Genomic DNA, 11,508 nt, shown 5'->3' on the forward strand with positions numbered 1-11,508 from the left:
CCAGCGGGCAAAAGTGAAATACCTGAGGCCATGGGATCCAAGAGTAAAGACGACCTGTGAGAGCATGAGAACTAAGCGGGGTTACGGAGGAGATTGGACTCTGCACTTTATAGAATTAGTAGTTCAAGGCACTGTCTTCTGATCTCAAGGTTGGTGATCTCAATGATCACCTACTTGTGTCTGGGAGCTCTCCTAGAGGAAAAAAATCAACTTAGAGTACACATCTTCACTTTTTGTTGAGTGAAATGCCCACACTATACAGAAATACATTGACGTCATGCCTCCAAAGCAGTTGGATATACGGGTTTAAGGGAAGAGAGGACAGCCCTGCATAGGCATTACAGTTTTGGAAATACTACCTCAAAATCAAAGATATCTGGTATCAGACTTAATAGCTTTTGAGACTTTATTATAAAGGTCCACATTGCACAAGCTTACAAGAGTGACAAAATTCATGAAGCTTCCCTTTGAAGAAGCATCAGAGGAAGAAATATGTAATTATCTCCTTTAAAAATTAGTTTTCATTAAAGAAAGAAAACCTATGGCTGATATATGAGACTCCCAAACGGTCCCTGTCCTACTTTAAAGGCAAGATAGAATGGCCTGGAAAACAGATACCAATCATGGTTCTTAGTTTTTAGAGCTGTTAGGACATTCCTCTGAAAAACTAGAGATGTTTGCATTCAGGGCTGTGTCAAAGCTTGGAGACAAAGATTCCGAGTTGGGAAGAATATACTAGAAAATGTTACAGGACTGTCCAGCTTCGGAGGCAGAGAAGGAAAGATGATCGGTAGAAAGCTTTTAGACACTCTTCTTAAAAGTAATCATGTGGTCACAAAGTTAGCAACATATCAAGCTCTTTCTGAACAGAATGCCTGACCATAATCCTCCAGTATCAACGATATGGAGAAGCATGGAGACTTAGATACTAGATAGTACTGGATAGTCTCTTACATGTGGGAGAAAAGATTGCTGTGTGTTTAAAACATTTATAAATAAACTTTTATAATAAGCCACATGTAGGCTCACTATTAGGAAAGTCATCTCACGGGGCAGAAGAAAAGAAAGCAGCATGAATATCCATCGGGGAAAGACCCAAGGTAGAGCTGGTCTGGATGTGTTGGGTGCGTATAGTCTCTGGAGGTTAAATACCCAACAGATAAGCTCATAGGTAACAGAAGGAAGGAGACGTCTGCCTCTAGTTAGACAACTCCCTCGAATAAGCCCTGTGACTTCATCTGAGATTATGCCCACCAATTTACCTTTCATGTGGAGAATATAATGAGAAATAGAATTCTTAGGAACCATGGACACATATATCCTGGCATCCAGGAGACTACAGCCTGTATGGGGGAAAGGTAAGGAAAGCACAATATTACCAAGGGCTCTGGTCACAGAGATGATGGGGCTGCTGTCGTAGCCCTCCACCATGATCTTGAATTGGACAGGTTAGAAACTCAAGATGGGGTTAGAGAGAAGTACCCTTTGCTGGCCCCCTTGAGCTGGAGGCTCACATTCCTGAAATAGTTTGCATATATGTAGAGGTTGGACACAAAGGGTTTGGGCCTTGTTTTGGGAATAGAAATAGTGTGTTCCAAGACCCTGAATGAGAATCCGTCTTTGTAAATTTTTGTCTTTTCTATTACATCTAAAGGTGCTTGGGGGCTCCTGGGTGGCTCGCTCAGTTGAGAATTGGATACTTGGTTTCAGCTCAGGTCCTGATCTCATGGGTCATGGAATTGAGTCTTGCTCTGGACTGGCTCCACACTTAGTGGGAAATCTGCTTGAATATTCTCTCCCTTTGCCCCTCCCCCCTCCCACTCATGTGCTCTCTATAAAAGAAATTTTTAGACACACAGAACAATTCTTGTCCATCCTCAGGGCTATAAGCACTAATGCTGCTTCAGGGAGCAGGGGAGCTAGTCGCTGGGTTTGAATACAGAAGAGCCCTTATGGACAATTAATGCCCAAAGAGGTAGTTAGTAAAACAACAGGGAAAATTCTGGAAGGGATAGTCTTCTGGGGCCTCAAAGAAGAGCCCTGCACAGCCCTAGATTAGGAAGAAAGGAGTTAGGCTGGGCCAAGTAAGTGAATCTCTCTATCATTGTGCTTCTTTACTTTTACTCACCTAAGGTTCAGGGAGAGAATTTATGAAATAAATTTGCTAGGAGCTATAACTGTTTTGCTCGCAGGAGAATGTAATGAGGGAGAAAATTGAGTTCTCATAGCTGGTGGGAAAAAGTGACTCAGGGATGAAGCTGCCTTTGTTTGGAAAATGCCTTGATTAGCCCACTTGAGTAAATGAGTCTCCACAGGGCATGGGCATGACCTGGTGTTAGGACTTCAGAGAAAGGAGAATCTGAAGGAGCAGCAGCAGGGGAGAAAGAATAATCTATAGCATGTGCTCCCACTTACCTCTACCCCCAAATCTGTTAGAAGTTATTAAGTTTACAAAATGCTTGATATAGGAGTGTGTGTACATGTGTATATGTATGTGTACTGATAAACTGGAATAAGCTTTGTATAAAGCTCGATGCAATATAACAAAAACTATTCTATGTTGAAAATTCTAGCTAGATATTATGAAGAACACTCCATAATACATCTGCATTAAACCTAACTAGCAAGTGTATAATCTGGTTTAGAAAAATTTCAAAAGTTTGAAACTGCCCTCATTGAAAAACTAACAGCACTTACACTCCAGTCTTCTGAAAAAAGGCAATTGGTTTATTCAAAAGGCAATTGTTTTATTCATTTATTTATTCCACAGGGATTTATTGAGCATCTACTATGTGCCAGCATTTTTCTATACGCTAGGGATAGAGCTAAGGACGCACACAATGGAATTTAAAGCAGTCTGAAAGTTACAAGTATTTATACTTTAGCAGAAGGTAAGTTCAGAGACCAAGACCATTGGTTGTCCTGTTTTATACCTCAGGAATTCTAAAGAAAGTCACTTTAAGGTTTTCACACTTTTAATACTATATTTCAACATCAATTCTCTGATATCAAGCATACGTATTGTAGTTTAATCATATTCTGATACTAACTACTCAGAAATAGTGAAAACCCAACAAATCAAGGGCAGTTTTTCACAGGACTTTCCTTTTAGATACCAGCAGCAAGTGGGGTCCTCAGGAATCCTAGTCTGATCAGGCTGCCATAACACAATGACATGAACGGAGTGTCTTAACAGAAATTTATTTTCTCATAGTTCCGGAGGCTGGAAAGTTTGAGATAAACGTGACAGCCAAACTTTGGTTGCTGGTGAGAGCTCTCTTCTCAGTTCACAGATGACTATCTTCTCACTATGTGTTCCAAAGGTGTGGGGAGAAAGACAATCAGAGAAATAGAGCCCACAGCTCTCTAGTGTCTTTTCTTAGAGTAATCACCCCATCGTAGGGGCCCACTTCATGACCTCCTCTCAACCTAACTATCTACCCTTCTCCATAACCATCATGTTAGGGGATAGATCTTCAATATATGAATGGAGCAGGGGCACAATTTAATCCATAACACAAGGTTTTACCTGCACTTCTGTCCAAACTGGCTACAAACTCAACCATCCTTCACGTTCAATAATTTACTGGAAGAATTCATACAACTCACAAAAAGAGCTATATTTATGATTATAGTTTTATCATAAAAATTTTAACCCATGAACAGCCAAGTGGAAGAAACACAGAGGGTAGGGTCCAGAGAGAGGTAGATAGAGCTTCTAAGCCCTCTCTAGGTGGAATCCAGCCAGGTCACCTGCCCAGCATAATGTGTTCACCAAGCTGGAAGCACCACTGAGCCTTGAGGCCCACAGTTTTATATGGGCTTAATTATATAAGCATGAATAGCTAAGTCTTTGCTCATTGGAGATTAAATTCGAAATACAGTTCCTCCCCTATACACGGAGGAGGGAGTTGGGACTGATACTTTCAGCTCTCTAACCACGTCATTTGTTTTTCTGGTGAGTATCCCCATCCTAATGCTATCTAGGGGCCTACTATAAGTTACCTAGTTAGCATAAACTCAGGTATGGTTAAAAGGGACTAGTTATGAATAACAAAAGGCACATTGCTATCACTTATGATATTTCAAGGGTTTTTGAAGCTCTGTGACAGGAATCAGGGACAAAGACCAAATGTACTTATTATTATTATATCACAGATACAGTGCTACAATTAATCATCTCCTGGCCCCAGAGCGCAGCCAGCTGGAGATGAGCTGATCTTGGTGAGCCCGGTTAGGCAGCTCTGCTGCTAGGGAGATGCATAGCTAAGAAGGACCCATTTGGGCATTCATGTCCTTCTTTCAGAGGCTGCTTCACCCCTCCATATATATGCCAGGAACTGAGTCTCACTCTATCTTCAGTCTTTCTTTTAAGTACTTTATTGGGTCCATGGAGAAGAGCCTGCAAACAGGTATGATTTCTCTGTTTGAGGCTGTGTCCTGTCCTTCCTTAGATTTCAGGCAATTTGTTCTACAATCTCAGCTCTCTAAGTTTCAAGAAAAGTTATGCTATAGTTTATCCATCTATGGCTGATCTTTCAGTTTGTAATTTACAGAGTTAATTCATGCTTTTTTTTCCATTTGATTCTAACAATGATCCCATAAGACTGGCAAAGTAAGGCTATTGATGCAGAATTGTTCTCGTTAATCTAAAGATAGTGTTCTTTCCAGCATATATATATATCTCAAAGATCCTAAATGAATTATGTATGTTCTATTCCTTGTGTCAGGTTCCCTATGACATAGTGTTCATTAGTAAAAAAAATAAAAGGGATCACTCAAAGGGTTAGAAAAAAAAGAAAGCCCAGAAAGCACATGTTTCTTTACACTACAAATAAGGTATCTTACTCTCCTCCATATGCAATATTAAAACCCATCTCATTCTTGTTCAATTTACCAACATACAGAATAACACCCAGTGCTCATCCCGTCAAGGGCCCCCCTCAGTGCCCGTCACCCATTCACCCCCACCCCCCGCCCTCCTCCCCTCCCACCACCCCTAGTTCGTCTCCCAGAGTTAAGAGTCTTTACGTTCTGTCTCCCTTTCTGATATTTCCCACACATTTTTTCTCCCTTCCCTTATATTCCCTTTCACTATTATTTATATTCCCCAAATGAATGAGAACATATAATGTTTGTCCTTCTCCGATTGACTTACTTCACTCAGCATAATACCCTCCAGTTCCATCCACGTTGAAGCAAATGGTGGGTATTTGTCGTTTCTAATGGCTGAGGAATATTCCATTGTAGACATAGACCACATCTTCTTTATCCATTCATCTTTCGAACCCATCTCATTCTGAGTATGCTTTATTCCATTCAAGCACTAAGAGCCAAACTTCAGAATACCTAAGAAATACCTGAAGAATATTCAAAATGCAAATTCTAGGAAGCAACTCCAGATTATCTGATTTATTGGTGGAGAGGGGGACCGTTAAGTGTGTTAAGAAAGACTTTTTTGAAGAAGTGATATTTGAGATGGGCCCTGCAAGAGAACTATAAGTACTGTCTACATAAAGGGAGTGGCATAAGAAAAAACATGCTGGTGGAAACAAAAGAGTGTTCTAAGACTCTATGATGGGATAAGGAATGTGAGGTTTAAGAAACTGATAAAAGCTCCTTTTGAGGGGATCCCTGGGTGGCGCAGCGGTTTGGCGCCTGCCTTTGACCCAGGGCGCGATCCTGGAGACCCGAGATCAAATCCCACATCCGGCTCCCGGTGCATGGAGCCTGCATTCTCCCTCTGCCTGTGTCTCTGCCTCTCTCTCTCTCTCTGTGTATGTGACTATCATAAATAAAAATTAAAAAAAAAAAAAAGCTCATTTTGACTAGAAAGTAATGAATGAAGGAAAGAGCATAGCACCAGAAAAGATCAAGGAAAGAATTAGGGTGATATTGGCATGTTAATTTGAACAAAATTTAACAGTACAATCTTTAGAGTGTTTGGGTGGTTCAGTCGGTTAAACATCTGACTCTTGGTTTGGGGCTCAGGTCATGATCTCAGGGTCTTGATCTAAGGTCCTGGGATTGAGCCCTAGTGGGGCTCCATGCTCAGTGGGGAGGCCTCTAGAGATTCTCTCTCTCTCTCTCAAATAAATTAAATAATAAAATGTTTTTTAAAAAACCCACAATAGTAGAATCTTAAACTAAGAGCCAGAAATATCACTGAAATTTCTAAGCAGAGAAATGATACACTCATAGTTTCATTTTTAGAATCTCTATATTATAGAGATATAGATTATAAGTATTATAAATACTTCATGCTGATAATTTGAAAGTGTAAATAAGATGGATAAATTCCTTGAAAAATACAATTACAATAGGTCACAAAAGAAATAGGAAATCTGGGACGCCTGGATGGCTCAGTGGTTGAGTGTCTGCCTTTGGCCCAGGACATGATCCTGCAGTCCCAGGATTGAGCCCTGCATCAGGCTCCCTGAACAGAGCCTGCTTCTCTCTCTGCCTCTGTGTGTGTGTGTGTCTCTCATGATAAATAAATAGAATCTAAAAAAAAAAAAAAAAAAAGAAAGAAAGAAATAGGAAATCTGAAAATGTCTATTCCTATTAAAGAAATTGATTATTTAAAATACGTCCCCTAGTGAAAACTCTAAGCCCAATGGCTTTACTGAATTCTTCCAAACATATGAGAAACTGTTAATAGTAATAGCACACAAACTTTTCTGGAGAACAGGAAACAATAGCTAATTATTATATGATACTGGAATAACCTTAAAAAATTTAGCAGGCTAACATCTAAAACATACAAAGAACTACAACTCAACAGCAAAAAAGTCCGTTTAAAAAATGGGCAGAAAAAAAAAATAAAATAAATAAAAATAAAAATGGGTAGAATATCTGAATAGATATTTTTTGAAAGAAGACAAATATATAGCCAACAGGCATATGTGAAAAGATGAAAAGATGCTCAATATCACTAATCAAGTAAATGCAAATAAAAACCATAATGAAATATTGTCTCACACCTGTGAGGCATATCTATATCTGTATGTTATATATTTCCATATATATAATAGAATATTACTCAGTCATAAAACAAATGAAATCCTGCCATTTGCAGCAACATGGATGGATTTTGGGGGTAGAATGCTAAGTGAAATAAGTCAAAGACAAATACCATAGGATTTCTTTATACGTGAGAATCTAAAAAAAAACAAAATAAATGATAGCCAAAAGACCCATGAATAGATATTCAATATCACTTATCCTCAAGGAAATGAAAATCCAGACTACAATGATATATCACCTCATACCTGTCAGAATGGCTAAAGTCAACACAAGATACAGGTGTTGCCATGGATATGGAAAAAAAGGAACACTCGTGCACTGTTGGTGGGAATGCAAACTGGTACAGCCACTGCGGAAAACAGTATGGGGATTCCTCAAAAAGTTAATAGAACTACCCTGTGACCCAATAATTGCACTACTGAGTATTGACCCCAAAAATGCAAAAACACTGATTCAATGGGATACACGTACCCCTGTGTTTATTGCAGCATTATGTACAATAGCCAAATTATGGAAGTAGCCCATGTCCATCGGTAGATCAACATGGATCGAACTAGAGATTATAATGCTAAGTAAAGTCAGTAAGAGAAAGACAAATACCATATGATTTCACTCATATGTGGAATTTAAGAAGTAAAACAAATGAGTAAAGTGGTGGCAAAAAAAAAAAAAGGCAGGGGGAAGGTGAACTGAGTAAGACTTAACTACAGAGAACAAACATGGTTACTAGAGTGGTACTGGGTGGGAAATGGGTCAAATAGGTGATGAGGATTAAGAGTACACTTATAATGAGCATTGTGCGGTGTAAGGAATTGGTGAATCACTACATTATACACCTGAAACTAACACTGTATTTAACAATATTGGAATTAAAATTAAAAACAATACAAAATAAAAATATGCCAAAGAATAAACAAAACAAAAACAAGACAAATACAGAGAACAGATTGATGGTTGCCAGAATGGGGGAGAAGTTGGAAGGGAGGCTAAATGAGTGAAGAGTATCAAGAGGTACAAGCTTCTAGTTATAAAAAAAAAAGTCATGGGGATATGATAGACAGTATGGGGAATATAGACAATAACATTGTATTAACTTTGTATGGTGAGAGAGGAGTTAGCCTTGTATGGTGATCATTTCGTAGCTTATATAAATGTCAAATCACTATGTTGTTACACCTGAAACCAATATAATATTGTACATCAATTACACTTCAGTTTAAAGAAGAATTTAGTGGGGCACCTGGGTGGCTCAGCTCGTTAACTCTTGACTTCAGATCAGGTCATGATTTCAAGGTTGTGAGACTGAGCCCTGTATAGGGCTTGATTCTCTCTTTTACTCTCTAAACATAAATAAATAATAATAATAAAAGAATTTGGCAAAGATACCTTACGGAAAATCCATGACAAAGTATTAGCCAACTGAACCTAGCAATATTGAAATGATAATACATCAGGGGCAAGAGGAATATACTTTATGCAAGGGCCATGAAAGATTAGAAAAATACCCAGTGTAATTAACCAAGTTTACATAAGAAAAAATTGAATATCTTGATCCATGCAGAAAATACATTTAATAAAATTCACCACAAATTTGTGATAAAACCAATTTTCATGATAAAAACAAATTCAAAAATAGAAAAGAAGATCCTTCATTTAATAAAACTACAAAGTACTTCAGTGGGCAACATAATTGATGGTAAAGCATTAAAAACTTTTCACTGAGATCAAGAATGAGACAAGAACATCCTTTATCACTGCTTCTATTTAACATTATACTGGGGATCTCAGTATGATATGGCAAGAAAATGAAATAGGCATTAGAATTGGAAAAGAAGAAATTCATTTGTCACTATTCACAGATGACATGACAGAGTGCTTGAAGAATCCAAAAGAATGTACAAACACAATATTAGAATAAATGAATTTAGCAAGGTTATAGCATATGTCAACACAAAAAACCATTGTGTTTTTATATGCTGGCCACAAAGAGAAAAGAAAACTAAAATGAAACCATTAATGATAATTTTTAAAAAATCAAATACTTAGGGATAAATTCACAGAGGATGTGCAAGACATTTTTACTTAACACTGCATAACACTATTGAGAAAAATTAGAGGAGCAAATAAATGAATATACCACGTTTCTAAAAGGAGAGATTCAATATTACTTCTTCAAAATGTACTCAACATGTTCAATGCATTTCCAATCAAAATTCTAGGTCTTTGTACTAAAGAAATTGATGAATCAATTCTAAAATTTATATAGAAATGCAAAGGACTAAAAATAGACCTTCAACCTTGAAGAATTAATAGCTGGAATACTTATAATATCAAGTATCAAGAATCCAATCTATTATAAAGCATGATGATTAAGACAATGTAGTATTAGATCAAAGACAGGTAAGCCAGCTGTTGAAAACAGACCCACACATACATGGTGATCTGATTTATGACAAACATAACATTTCAATGCAGTGGGGGAAAGCCTATCTTTTCAATAAACAGTGCTGAATAATTTGATATCCATATGGAAATTTATCTTGACCCTTACCTCATACCAAACATAAAAGTCAATTTTAGATAATTTGTAGACCTACAGGTAAAAAAGAAAATATTCAGAGAAAGAAGACTGTGATTTTGTAGTAGGCTAATATTTTCTTTAAAGGACACAAATAAATAAAAAATAAATAAAAATAAAAATAAATTAAAAAAATAAAGGACACAAATATTTACCATAAAAATGATACAGTGGAGTATATTAAAATTAAGAAACTATTTCTAAAGTCACAATTAGGGCAGCCCCGGTGGCGCAGCGGTTTAGCGCCGCCTGCAGCCCGGAGTGTGATCCTGGAGATCCAGGATCGAGTCCCACGTCGGGCTCCTTGCATGGAGCCTGCTTCTCCCTCTGCCTGTGTCTATGCATCTCTCTCTCTCTCTGTGTCTCTCATGAATAAATAAATAAAATCTTAAAAAAAATAAAAAATAAAAAAATAAAGTCACAATTAAGAGATTGAAAAGGCAAAGAATATTGTGAGTGCAGACGTTTTCAATACATCTGACAAAGCATTCATAACATATGAAGAACCCCAAATCAATAAGTAAAGCCAGTTAAGCCAATAGGAAATAGGAAGTTCACAAAAGATACTCAAATGTCCAATAAACATGTGACAATGTACTCCACTTCATCTTTTTTCAAGGAAATGCAAATTGAAGTAATAGGAGTCAACTACACATCTTCAAGAATGGTTTACAAAAAATAATGGATAATAAAAAGTCCTGAAAAATACTTGAAGCAACCACAACTCTCATTGATATGCTGTTGTTAGTGTAAATTAGTACAAAACTTGGGCAAACTATTTGGAAGTATACAGAAAAAGTAAATAGATGCATTCTATAGCTGCAATGTTATAACAAAATATACACATGTTCATAAAAAGCTAACAGAAATGATGTTCTCGGCACTACTGTCTGATAGATTTCAATTGGAAACTAACCAAATCCCCAAATATAAATGGGCATTTGTGGGTGGATAAGATGTGTATATGCACAAAACAAAACACATAAAACTATACGCAAGTTGGGTTAACTTTACAGTCGTAATTTCCAGTGAAAAAAGCCAGTCAATAAAGAATATATTCTCTAGAATCCATTTACATAAAGCACAGAAACAAAAAAAATTAAATATGATGGTGGAGATCACAAAACCATTTGCTTTTGGGGGCAGGCTAGTGACTGGAAGAAGGAGGCATGCTTCTATGTGTCAGCGATATTCTGTTTCTTGCCTGGGTAATGATGATGTGGGAGTTTTCAGTTTGTGAAAACTTATGAAGTTGCACATTTATGATATGGACTTTTGCACAGGTATGTATACTTTTTAAAAGTTAAAAAAGGAAAAGAAAAAAAAAAAAAACAAAGCTCACGCTAGCTATAAATGAAGGGTTATTTGAGACGAGCCAGAGTACAATTGGGAAGACAGGTTAGGAGGCTGCAGTCCTGGCAAGAGATGATGGTAGCCCGGTTGGAAAGAGTTATAGAAAGTTTTCCAATTGTCATGGTATGGAGCATTAAATTGAGTTAGCTAAAAAATATTTAGTAAACAGTTTTGCAAGCCAACACCTCTGCATTTAGGATGTTATCTATGCATCTTGTATAGCTTTCTCTAGCTATATTTAGCTACCCAGGTACTAGCAACAAAAATGCGTACAAGTTGATCTTGTACATATTGGGGATGGAAAGACCAGTGTGAATAAAGGACTAAATGTCAGGGACCTTTAGAGTATTGACAAGAAAGTACTCATATTTGTCAATAAAGATTTGATTCCCTGGAAATGATCAGTGTTATAGTTCGTTCCACCAGCAACTCTGTTAGCTGTTTGTCTTCTCCAACCTGGAGGTTTGCCACCAGATGCATGGGTGATCAGTAGTTAAAAAAGATAATGTTATTCCAAATGGCCCAACCTTGCCATTATCCTAGATTCTGTT

Source organism: Canis lupus, chromosome 16 (genome assembly GCF_011100685.1).
Source record: "Canis lupus familiaris isolate Mischka breed German Shepherd chromosome 16, alternate assembly UU_Cfam_GSD_1.0, whole genome shotgun sequence".
Classification (NCBI taxonomy): Eukaryota; Metazoa; Chordata; class Mammalia; order Carnivora; family Canidae; genus Canis; species Canis lupus.